Source organism: Lontra canadensis, unplaced genomic scaffold (assembly GCF_010015895.1).
Source record: "Lontra canadensis isolate GAN:19392208 unplaced genomic scaffold, GSC_riverotter_1.0 scaffold99, whole genome shotgun sequence".
NCBI classification, from domain to species: Eukaryota; Metazoa; Chordata; class Mammalia; order Carnivora; family Mustelidae; genus Lontra; species Lontra canadensis.
The window spans coordinates 4,255,570-4,269,013 of NW_022631093.1; positions in this window are offsets into that span (position 1 = coordinate 4,255,570).

Genomic DNA, 13,444 nt, shown 5'->3' on the forward strand with positions numbered 1-13,444 from the left:
ATTTGTATCTACATCATCATATGGATGTATATTTATTAATAAAGTCTGCTTTAAAACCAATTATGTTTACTGCTTTATTTTCTTAGCACAATATTTGTGAAGTGGACGGATGGTAAGCAAACCTTTATCATGACAGGATCTCATATTTTCTTGGCTCTGCTTTCTGAAATCTGTCCGTCTATACTTTTGTTTTTCTCAAAATAGTAATATTTATATATCTGAAATTTAAAATCCCAACTTAAAAATAGGTCTCATGTTGTTTGCTTTTTCTTCTCATTATTAAGATGCAGCAGGCTACTAGTTCTGCCATAGGGTTATATTTAAATTTTAAGTGTGGTTGATCTTAATCTAAAAAATTCAGGTAGTGGGATGCCTCGGCAACTCACTTGGTTGAGTGTCCGACTCTTGGTTTCTGCTCAGGTCATGATCTCAGGGTCCTGGGATCAAGCCCTGCATCCAGCGCCACTCTCTAAGTAGAGTCGGCTCAAGATTTTCTTTCTCTTCTCTCCTATCGCTCCTCCCCCTGCTTGTGTGTGTGCACTCTTTCTCTTTCTCTCAAATAAATCTTGAAAAAAAATTTCGGATGGGGGTGCCAGGGTGGCTTAGTCAGTTAAGTGTCAGACGCATGGTTTGGTTCAGGTGATGATCTCAGGGTCATGGGTTGAGCACCCTGTTGGGCTCTGCGCTTGGCCTAGAGTCCATTTGTCCCTCTCCCTCTGCTCTTTCTTTCCTGCCACCCCCTCCCCCATTTATGGTTTCTCATAAAATATTTCCAAAAAACTTCAAGTGTTAAACATGACTAATTTGTTGTTGTTTTAAGGTGGATTTGTTTTTGTTTTTTGGTGCAAAGAGCTTGCAGGAGGAGGGAGGGGGTGTGGCAGGGAAGGGCAGAGGAAGAGGAAGAAAGACAATCTCAGGTAGGCTCCATGCCCAGTTTAGGGCTCATTTCATGACTATGAGATCATGACCTAAGCCATAATCAAGAGTTGGTCACTTAACCGACTAAGGCACCATCCAGGCACCTCTGTTTTGATGTTAACCTTAGGGTGAACAGTAAGTGCATACTTTGTTAAATATTGGAGCTATAAAAGGAAAACACTTTCTCCTAATTTTTTGAACATATAATTTCATTTTTTATTTTATCCAAAACCTGCAGATCACCTAGATGAGAGGTTTGCAAACTAAGGCCCACTGCCCATTCTTATAAATAAAGTTTTACAGAATAGCCATTCTCAGACAAAGGTGTTTGGCTGCTTTTGTAATACAATGGCAGTGCTGAAGGGTTTTGACATAAGACCAGCAAGGCATAAATTATTTACTAATTATTCCTTTATGGGAAAGTTTGCTGACCCCTCATTTAGAAAGATAAGTTGGAGTAGGAAACATGAAATTTGATGTTGAATTTCAAAACCTGAGCAAATGGCTTTTTTTGCTCTTGAATTGTTTTAAATATTCTTCAAATTATGCTTAGAAACATTTTTATGTGTGCTTTTCCTCAAATTGTTAAAGTACCTGGACTTCTCCATGAGAATGTGCGTTGGTTAGGGAAACTGTTCCTAATCTGGGAAGAGATCTATACCATCATAGTACTGGATCATTTGCTGTGGCTCAAAGGATTACTTAGTTACTCACAATGTCTTTACCACATTTTCTGTAGATCTTTATATAAAGTTTTATAGGAAAAACGTATTTGTTCACTGTAATTACAGTTTCCAAAATTCTCATTCTCTGACAATTGTCAGAAAGCAAGTTAGTGTCCTCTTTGGTTTGACAGCCAGCCAATTGAAGATTTATGGGTTGAAGAGAAAGCAGTCTCCATTTACCATCTAGAATTTATGCCTCAAATATTAAATTAATAAATTTGTGGTTTTGATCCCATTAGTTATCAATGGTGTGTGAGAGTCAGTCACGAATCAACCTTTGGGAAAATGTACATCAATTGGAATTTAATAATTTTTAAAACAATATAGAAGCATGAATTTTGGACGAACACAGAATCGTTACACTTTTGCTAACAATGTCCTACAAGAATGAAAGTTGGTCTGCTGCCACCATACCCTTTCCTTTCTTAGCACTCAGATTTCTTTGTTCTGAGTTTATGAGGGTTTCATCCTTAATATCCTGTTTCAAGATTGTATCACGCCTGGGTGGCTCATTCGGTTAAACATCTGCCTTCAGCTCAGGTCATGATCCCAGGGTCCTGGGATTGATTCCCGTGTCAGGCTTCTGCTTGGCTGGGAGTCTGCTGCTGCCTCTGCCTGCCTCGCCCCCTGCTTGTTCTCTCTCTCTCTGACAAATAAATTCTTTAAAAAAAATTAAAGATGTGCATCACAAGTATCTCATGAAGTGTATGGGAATTTTAATGCCTGATTTCTGTAAAAGCATTAGAGTAGTAGCAGTAAAGAGACAGGTGAAATGGGATAAACTGTTGGTGAACAGAATACACTACAATGTGGCCTTTTTGGTGATCGCATTTTAAAGAGTTACCCTTGGGGTGCCTGGGTGGCTCAGTGGGTTAAGTCTCTGTCTTAGGCTCAGGTCTCCATCTCAGGGTCCTGGGATCGAGCTCCGCATTGGGCTCTCTGCTCAGTGGGGAGCCTGCTTCCCTCCCTCTCTGCCTGCTTCTCTGCCTACTTGTGATCTCTCTGTGTCAAATGAATAAATAAATAAAATCTTTAAAAAAAGTAACCCTTAAAGGAACTTCTGGTGGCTTTAGAATTAGTGTCAAACTTAAATCCTTTCTAAAAATCAAAGCACAAAACCCCCATTGGAGTCCCAAGTATAATAGGGTACAGTGATAATGGCTTTAGTGTAGTACTTGGCATAAGTAATAAAACACTTTACGTGCTTCCGTCAAATTACTGCTGTTTTGTTGAATGGTGTCAGAGGAATTGGAACACCCCTGTTAGTGGTAAGAAAACTTGAATCCCATGGACGTTAAATAATTTACCCAGAATTATACACCCAGTAAATAGTAGTCAGCAGGGGCTCTTAACCACAATCTTATACTCAGCATTGGAAAATTTTTTAAATGGTTCTGCTTTTAGTAGTAGGTATTTTTGTACTGACCCTGAGATAAAATAAATGTTGCTTTGAAAAACTAATATATTCATTTTGTCTTCATGCCAGTAGCTCTTCTCTTCTGAGATCTCAGGGGCTCCAAAGTAGCTTCTTAGCAAAGAGAATGAGAGAAAAATTAGACTATTCTTTTTCTTGAATTTGTTTTTTTCTTTTATCTTTTTAAGGTTTTATTTCTTGGGGCACCTGGGTGGCTCAGTGGATAAAAGCCTCTGCCTTCGGCTCAGGTCATGATCCTGGGGGCGTGGGATTGAACCCTGCATTGGGCTCTCTGCTCTGGAGGGAGCCTGCTTCCCTTCCTCTCTCTCTCTCTGCTTGTGATCTCTGTCAAATAAATAAAATCTTTTTTTTTTAAGATTTTATTTATTTATTTGATAGATCACAGTAGAGAGGCAGGCTGAGAGAAAGGAGGAAGCAGCCCCCCTGCTGAGCAGAGAGCCCAATGCTGGCTCTATCCCGAACCCCAGGATCATGACTGGAGCCGAAGGCAGAGGCTTTAACCCACTGTGCCACCCAGGCGCCCCTAAATAAATAAAATCTTTTAAAAAAAGAATGCTGTTTGAAAGAAAAAAAAGGCATTAAAAAAAAAAAAAGGTTTTATTTCTTTATTTGACAGCCAAGCACGGGGAGTGGCAGGCAGAAGGAGAGAGAGAAGCAAGCTTCTGGGGGAGCAGGGAGCCTGATCCAGGGCTTGATCCCAGGACCCTGGGATCATGACCTGAGCTGAAGGTGGTTGCTTAACCAATTGAGCCATCCAGGTGCCCCAGTAATTTATCTTTTTCATTACTCTTAAAATCTTTAGTCCTTTCTGTTAGGTGTTCACTGCCATATGAGTTAGGCATGTTTTTGTGTACAATTAGCCCATTTTTGTCTTTGAGCTGCCTGGTACTGGTTAGTGACTGCTAAGAAGTTGGTACATGATACATATTGTCTACATCTATCCCTTTATCTTTGGGCCAGCCCTCACAACAGTTCTTTCTTTCCCCTTGTCGTTTTTTTTATTTGTTTGTTTTTTTGTTTGTTTGTTTGTTTTTAAGATTTTACTTATTTATTTGACAGAGACAAGTAGGCAGAGAGAGGGGGAAGCAGGCTCCCCTTTGAGTAGAGAGCCTGATGCGGGGCTCAATCCCAGGACCCCGAGATTATGACCTGAGCCAAAGGCAGAGTCTCAACCCACTGAGCCACTCAGGTGCCCCCCTGCCCCCGCTTTGTCATTTTTGTATTGGTTTTACTTGCTAAAATTTACTTGTTAATTTGCCTCAAATAACCTACCAATCTCATCAAGGAATATACTTTTAATTAGTTTTGAAAGAATCCTAGTTTCTATATTTACATGACCCTTGGTTCATAATAATGCTGCTTTTGATACTGGAAATTTTAATCTCTTTTTATTAGGTTAATCTATTTCTGAATATCTGAAGTTTCTCATTTCTTCTGCCCATCTGTATATCCCATGTATTAGGATTTACAGTAATGATAGGTTTTTTTTTAAATTTTATTTATTTGACAGATCACAAGTAGGCAGAGAGGCAGGCAGAGAGAGAGGGAGAAGCAGGCTCCCCGCTGAGCAGAGAGCCCGATGCCGGGCTCGATCCCAAGACCCTGGGATCATGACCCGAGCCGAATGCAGAGGCTTTAACCCACTGAGCCACCCAGGCGCCATGATAGGGTTTTTAAAAAAGATTTTATTTACTTTTTTAAAGATTTTTTTTTTTAAGGTAATCTCTATACCTGTCATAGGGCTTGGACTAACAACCCTGAGATCAGGAGTCATGTGTTCTTCCAACTGAGCCAGCCAGTGCCCATACAGTAATGATAGTTGTAACAGAGACTCTGAAATGCAATGGCTCTGATAGAGGTAGACTTTTTCTCACCACATAAATGTCTTGTGCAGTTTTTCAAAGACCTAGTCTCCAAGTGACTTTTGCCATTTTCAAAACATGGTTTCCAAGATTATTCTGTTTTTCTTTTGGTTGGCCTAAAGGAAGGGGCTTTGGAAGTTCAGGCCCTTTAAGTAAGTTGTGTCATTTCTCACAGTTCTTTGACTAAAGATTGGTCACATGACTGCTTATGGCTGCAAGACGCATTGGGAAATCTAGTTTATTCTTGGCCAGGCGCGATCAGTTATGGAGGGAGAGAATGGATTTTAGTGGCTATCTTTACCACAGCCTTATAGGTAAGTCTTGTGAGCTAAAGTTGGAGTAGAATGAGGAAGCAAAATGCTACAGATTACATGAAACCAAACGGAGGTTTTTGAAGCTAATTTAAATCATTACTAGATGTCATTTTTTTAAACAAATGTTATTCATTAAAGATTTGAGTGCCATCTTTGGGTCAAACACTTTAATAGAGTGCACTAGACTAATGGTTTGTAGTCTAATGAAAGGATCAGCCAAGTAAACAGACAATTATACAATATAAGTAGTGCTATTTCTCGAGTAAATGGAGGAGAAGGCTATAAGAATACTTAAAATGAAATGACATTTAAGCTAAGCACTGAAAGATGAGACAGATTGATGTAAGGAAGAGGGGAGAGTATTGAGACAACAGGAAGAAAACACACAAAAGCCTAGAGAGCATGATATTCTTCAATAACGAATAGCTGTATGGTAAGTAGTAGTGGTGAACAAGGGTTGAGAAGGAGAGATGAAATGGACCTGATTATAGAAGGACCCAGAAAATCAATTTAAAGAGTTTCTATTTTGAGGACAATGGTGAGCCATTGGAAGGTTTTAAATAAGGGAATAACTTATATTTGTAGTTTAGGTTGGCTTGGAGGGAGGAAAGATTAGAGGCAGGCACAGTGGTCAAGTCTCATTTGGGTAAGATACTAAGATTAGATTTGGGCAGTGGAGAAGAGAGAGGGGAGAGATTGATCTGAGACACATAGTTGTTAAAACCTGGTGTCAGTATTGAGGGGAAAAGAGAAATCCAAGATGGTAAGTGGTGGGGGGCACTTGGTTGGCTTACTTGGTAGATCATGTGACTCTTGATCTCCAGCTTGTAGGTTCAAACCCCATGCTGAGTGTAGAGGGTGTAGAGTTACTTAAAACTAAAATCTTGGGGCACCTGGGTGGCTCAGTGGGTTAAAGCCTCTACCTTCAGCTCAGGTCATGATCCCAGGATCCTGGGATCGAGCCCCGCATTGTGCTCTCTGCTCAGCAGGGAGCCTGCTTTCCCCTTTCCCTCTCTGCCTGCCTCTCTGCCTACTTGTGATCTCTGTCTGTCAAATAAATGAATAAAATCTTCAAAACAAAACAAAACACTAAAATTTTAAGAAAAATTAAAATAGTGATGACATAGTAGTGACTGAAGGAACGTGTGAGTGTTTGCATGGGGGGAGTGGTTAGATGGAGCATATCCAAGCCAAATAAGACAACTAAGATGGCCTCTGCCTACATCAAAATGTTTTTTTTTTCTAAAATAGCCCGGGATCTACCCCTTTGTGGATGATAGTAAATACTGGTTTTTATAGCTGATGGAAGGTGCGAGGCATAAAGGAACTACCTTTTCTCTTTCTTTTTATGTTATTTTTTGTTTCTAAAAGATTTTACCTATTCATTTTTCAGAGAGAGAGCACAAGCAGGCAGAGGGAGAAGCAGGCTCCCTGCTGAGTAAGGACGCTGGGATCACAACCTGAGCTGAAGGCAGATGCTCAACTGACTGAACCACTGAGGCCTCCCTTCTTTCTTTTTAAACTGAGGTATAATTGATATACATAATGCATTACATTAGTTTCAGGTGTACAACATGATTCAATATTTGTATATATTGCAAAATGATCTCTACAATAAGTCTGTTAACATCCATCACCGTACATAGTTGTACTATTTTTCTTGTGGTGAAAATTTTTTTTTTTTTAAGATTTTATTTATTTACCTGACAGAGAGCACAAGCAGGGGGAGCGGCAGAGGGAGAAGCCAACTCCCTGCTGAGCAGAGAGCCCAACAGAGGGCTTAATCCCAGGACCCTGGGATAATGACCTGAGCTGAAGGCAGAGGCTTTAACCCACTGAGCCACCCAGGCGCCCCTGATTTATATGTTTTGTAGCTGGTCATTTTCACCCATTTTGCCCCCCTCCTGCCTGCCTCCGGCAACCAACATTCTAGTCTCTGTATCTGTACATTTGTGGGTTTTTTTGTTTGTTTCAGATCCCATATATAAGTGAAATCATATGGTATTTGGATTCCCCTGTCTCACTTGGTTCACGTAGTGTGATGCTGTCAGGGTCCATCCATCTTGTCACAAATGGCAAGATTTCCTTTTTTGTGGTTGAATAATATTCCTCTCTCTGTGTGTGTGTGTGTGTGTGTGTGTGTGTGTGTGTGTGTATGCACCACATTTTCTTAATCTGTTCATCCACTGTTTAACCCACTTGGGTTGCTTCCATATTTTTACTTTTGTAAGTAATGGGCTGCAGTGGACATGGGGGTGCCTTTATCTTTCTGTATTAGTGTTATCATTTTCTTTTGATAAATACGTAGAAGTAGAATTGTTGGATCCTTAGAACCACTATATACGGAAAGATATATGCACCCCCATGTTCACCATAGACCATCACTTACACAAAAATAAAAATATTAGTGATTCTAATTTTAATTTTTTGAGGAACCCCTGTACTATTTTCCATAGTGTCTCTGTCAATTTACACAGTCACCAACAGTGTACAGAAAACTTAAACTACTTGTGTTGAATTTATTCCTGGCAATTTTTTTTTTTTTAAGACTCTATTTGAGAGAGAGAGAAAGAGCGAGTACATGCTGGGGAAGGGGCAGAGGGAGAGGAAGGAGCAAACTCCCCTATGCGCAGGGACCCAGATGCAGGGCTCAATCCCGGGACTCGGAGGTCTGAGCTGAAGGTAGATGCTCAACCAGCGGAGTCACCTGTGTTACTGTTTTTGATGATATTGTAAACGGTATTGCTTTCTTTATTTCACTTTAGTTTCCCTTGCTAGTGTATAGAAATAAAGTCCATTTTTGTATATTGATCTTGTATCTTATAACTTGCTAAACTCGCTTATTAGTTCTGATAGTTTTTTGGTTCCATAGGATTTTCTGCATATGAGATCATGTTATCTGTGAAAAAAGATAGTTGTTCTTTTCTTCCAAACTATACACTTTGAATTTCTTTTTATTGCTGGCTGCACTGGCTAGAACCTTCAATATATTACTAAATAGAAATAGTCTAAAAGGACATTTTTGCCTTATTCCTGATGTTGGGGGAAAATATATTCAGTCTTCATCATTAAGTATGATATCAGCTCTGCGTTTATGGTACATAAAACATTTGGCCTTTTATAGGTTGAGGAAGTTCCCTTTTGTTCTTAGTTTTTTGAGAATTAAGAAAAAAATCATGAATGGGCTATGGATTTTGTAAAATGTTTTTTCTGCATTTATTGATCATCTGATTTATTCTCCATTATCCTATAACTAACTGGTTTATCCTACTTTATTCTACAAATGTGGTGTATTACATTAGTAGATTTTTTTTTAAAGATTTTATTTATTTATTTGACAGAGAGATCACAAGTAGGCAGAGAGGCAGGCAAGGGCGAGGCGGGTGGGGTGGGGGGGTGTCGGGAAGCAGGCTCTCTGCTCAGCAGGGCTCAATCCCAGGACCCTGAGATCATGACCTAAGCCAAAGGCAGAGGCTTAACCCACTGAGCTACCCAGGTGCCCCACATTTTTTTAAAAAATATTTTATTTATTTATTTGACAGAGATCACAAGTAGGCAGAGAGGCAGGCAGAGAGAGAGGAAAGGAAGCAGGCTCCCTGCTAGGCAGAGAGCCCGATGTGGGGCTCCATCCCAGGACCCTGGGATCATGACCTGAGCCAAAGGCAGAGACTTTAACCCACTGAGCCACCCAGGTGCCCCCCCAGGTGCCCCACATTAATAGATTTTTTAATATTAAACTAGTTTTGCATTTCTGAGATAAACCCCAGTTGGTCATGGTGTATAATTCCCTTTATATTTTGCTGAATTTGTTTGCTAATATTTTCTTAAGAATTTTCACCACATAAATTTTTAAAAAATATTTTATTTATTTATTTGAGGAGACAGGACAGAGAGAAATCACAGAAAGAGAAAGGGGGGAGGGGTAGAGGAGAGGAAGAAGCAGGCTCCTTGCTTAGGGAGTTGGGTGCAGGGCTTGATCCCAGGACCCCGGATCATGACCTGAGCTAAAGGCAGATGTTTAACCATCTGAGCCACCCAGGCGCCCCCACATAAATGTTTGAATCAACATCAAAACAAGGCCCCCACCTGCATTCAATTGATATGTCTGTTAAGTTTCTCTTATGGATTCCACTTCTCTTTTTCCCCCTTGTAATTTATTTGTTGAAGCTAGGTCACTTTCCCCTAACTTTTGGTTATTGTTGATTGTATCCACATGGTATTATTTTAAATTCTCTAACCTTTGTATTTTCTGATAACTGGTAATGAGATCTAGAGGTGTGATGAGATTCCATTTTGATGTTTTGGTCACTTTAGGTGGTGTTTTGTATTTCCTATTGCATCATATTAGTTTTCCCATAATAATTACTTGTCTTTTACTGTGATATTAAAATTGTTCTATGAGTTCAGGTGATTTTTGCCTGATTCATCCAGTTTAAAATTCCTCTTCAGCTTTTCATTTAGTGAATGGTTTTGGTAGCTATATCAGTCTAGGTTCTCCAGAGAAATAGAACTGAAGAAAAACAGGAAGAAAAGGAAGGAAGGAAGGAAAAGGAAAGGAAAAGAGAGAGAGAGAGAGAGAAAGCAAGCAAGAAAGGAAGGAAGGAAGGAAGGAAGGAAGGGTGGGTGATTTTTATAGGAATGGCTCATGAGATTCAGGAGGCCTAGAAATCCCATGATCTTCCATCTGCAAGCCAGAGAACCAGAAAAATTGGTGATAAAATTTGAGTCCAAATAAAAATAATAAAAATGAGTCAAAAGCCTGAGAACCAGGGGATCCAATGGTGTAAGTCTCAGTTGAAATGCCCACGCATTGGTGGACCAATGATTTAAGTCCCAGTTCAAGCCTGAAAGTTTGAGCCCTAAAAGCACCAATGTCTGAGGACAAGAGAAGATGAATGTCTCACCTCGAGCAAAAAAAGCAGATTTGCCCTGACTGCACGTTTTTGTTTTATGAAGACCCTCAACAGATTGGATGACGCCCACTTACATTGGTGAGGGCAATCTTCTTTACTCTGTCTGCTAACTCCAGCGCTAGTCTGTTCCAGAAACACCCTTACAGACATGTCCAGAAATAATATTGTACCAGTTCTCTAGGCATCCTTTAGTCCAGTCAAGATGACACATAAAATTAACCATCACAGTAGCCTTTGCTGATCTTAGTCTAGCTTCATTACTTCATTAAGGGCTGCAAAATGGCAATTTTTAATTCTCTTGTTTATCCACTAGCTTACATATTTCTATACAGAAAAACTTTCCTTCATCGAATAATTGGTGACCCTGATAAAAACTTTGTGCAGGAAAGGCACATAAACGCCCGATTCTTTCCTTTTCCTACCAATTTTCAGAAGGAGTTGGGTTCTCTAGCATCTTTCAAAGGTAATTAATTAAAAGTTGTTTTTTTTTTTTAAAGATTTCACCCATTTATTTGACAAAGAGAGATCACAAGTAGGCAGAGAGGCAGGCAGAGAGAGAGGAAGGGAAGCAGGCTTCCTGCTGAGCAGAGAGCCCGATGCGGGGCTCGATTCCAGGACCCTGAGATCACGACCCAAGCCGAAGGCAGCGGCTTAACCCACTGAGCCACTCAGGCGCCCCTAATTAAAAGTTTTTAATGTATGTGCTATATCTCTGTCTATTGAAATTACTTGATTTTAACATATGTGATGTCTCTCTATTGCAGTTATCCAGTCTCATACTCAAACTGTTCCATCTTTGGCTGGTGGAAGCTAGTTTGGCTCCTTATTCATTTTGACATAACCGTAGTGTTCTTTGCCAGCTTCCTTGTGTTTAGGTATTACAGGATGTTCCACACTCAGCAAAAGCTCTTTTGAGGCACTTTGGAGAAACTCTGTGCTCTGTTTTGAATTTTAGGGTGTATTTTCTGAAATTGCTATTTTACAAAATATTTAACTGCTTGAAAGAATCCTTACAATGACTTTATGATGTTAATTTTTTTTTTTTGAAAAAAAGAATATTTAAAGAAAAATGGGATAAGGAAAGAAAGCAAATGATTCAAAACAGCCCTAGTTTGAAATGCTGCATCCAGCCTGAGATTTGTTCCCCTCACAGCAGCTTTGCAGCCTTCCAATGGGAGCAGAAACATTTGGATCAAGCCTGGTTCTTTTCTTGGCATTTGACAAAGTAGCACTTTTGTTACATTGTGCTTGCATGAAGCTAGATATTGTTGATTCAGCCTTTGTGACATGTTTGAACCCTGGTTTCCTGTAGTTCTGTTGGGCCCTGGTCAAGTGTCCAGGGCATTCGCCTCCTATTTCAGTTGTCTATTTGGTTCTTCTTCGTAATTTAATATTTATACTATGTGCTCCTTTCTATCCTGGTAGCAAGACGCATGGGATTTAGAGAAGGACCTGCACAGTCTCTCACTGGTGTCTGACCTTTCTCAAGTTGTTGCTTCATCTTTCCAAGCCTCAGAAAAACTTCCGCTGTCCTGAGAAGTAAACGAGAATAATGCATCTGGGCAATTTGGCAGACTGAGTCTGGCTTTGGGTTCAAATTCAAGCTCTGCCATTTAATGTGGGACCTTAAGCAAATTATTTACTCTTATTTTCTTATTTCCTATTTCTTATTTTCTTCATTCAAAAAATGTGTATAGTATCTATGGCAGGAATATTACATGAATTAGATGGGATATCTAAGCAAACTAAAATACTTAATCCAGAATTTGGCATTTTAAATTATTGTTTATTGAATCTGTTTTTATTTTATTTTTTATTTTTTAATTAAATTCTATGTCCAATGTGGGCTCAAACTCATAACCCTGAGATCGAGAGTGTCATGCTCCTCCAACTGAGCCAGCCAGGCACCCCAGCACTTGGCATATTTTAGTACAATAATTTTAATTTTTGTTTTTATAAATCCCCAAACATCTTTTAATATGCAGTGTCTTAATAAAATGATAGCTGATAGATGATAGATACTGAATTTTTAAAAAAGATTTTATTTATTAGAGAGATTTAGCATGGGGGCTAGGGGCAGAGGGAGAGGGAGAAGCAGACTACCTGCTGTGTGGGGGTGGGGGCTGGTATATGGGCTGAATCCCAGGATCCTGAGATCATGACCTGAGCCAAAAGCAGACACTAAACCGACTGGAGCCACCCAGGAGCCCCTAGATGCTGGATTTTTGGATCTGCAAAGTTTGCCCATTCCTTTGGGCATGTGGGTATCTGTATCAGCAGAACACCAAACAATATCATGAGGTATTCCTTTCAACTTCAGGTTATTTGAAGGTTATCTGGAGTGGGGATGAAGCAGAGAAGAAAGAGGGGTATCCGCTGATGCATAGTTATTTTTACTCGGGAGGCTTGGCTAAAAAGGTATTTTCAAACCTTAAATGATTTTATCTTTCTTCTCAAGAGTTGCAGGGGTGCCTGACTAGCTCAGTTGGTAAAGCGTGATACTCTTGATCTCCAGATTGTGAGTTTGAACCCCACACTGGATGTAGGGATTACTTTAAACAAAAAAATAGCCTGTGCTGTTTTATTTATTTTATTTCTTATTTATTTTTATTTATTTGCATGGGCTGCTTTTTTTTTTTTAAAGATTTTATTTATTTGACAGAGAGAGATCACAAGTAGGCAGAGAGGCAGGCAGAGAGGGAGAGAGGGAAGCAGGCTCCCTGCTGAGCAGAGATCACGATTCAGGACTCAATCCCAGGACCCTGAGATCATGACCTGAGCAGAAGGCAGAGGCTTAACCCACTGAGCCACCCAGGCGCCCTGCTTTTTTTTAAAATTTAAGATTTTATTTATTTTTATTTTAGAGAATGAGAGCATGAGCAGGGGAAGAACAGAAGGAGATAATCTCCAGCAGACTCCACACTTAGCACAGATCCTGATATGGAGCTCGGTCCCAGGACCCTGAGATCATGACCTGAGCCAAAACCAAGAGCTGGTTGCTCAACCAACTTAGTCACCCAGGCGCCCCTGCATGGGCTGCTTTTAAAACAGAAGATATATGGCCTGTTGGCCTTTCTTTTATAGTCATCATTTTGATGTCAGTTTTAATATTGTGAAGGCAGGATTAGACAACCAGTTTCTCCAAATACTATGTTGGATACACTATCAAACACAGTAAGGTGAATCACAGTTTAAGGATTTCGTTATTGCTTGAAGATTTGGTATTTTTTCTTTTTTTTTAAAGGTTTTATTTATTTATTCATGAGCAAGAGAGGCG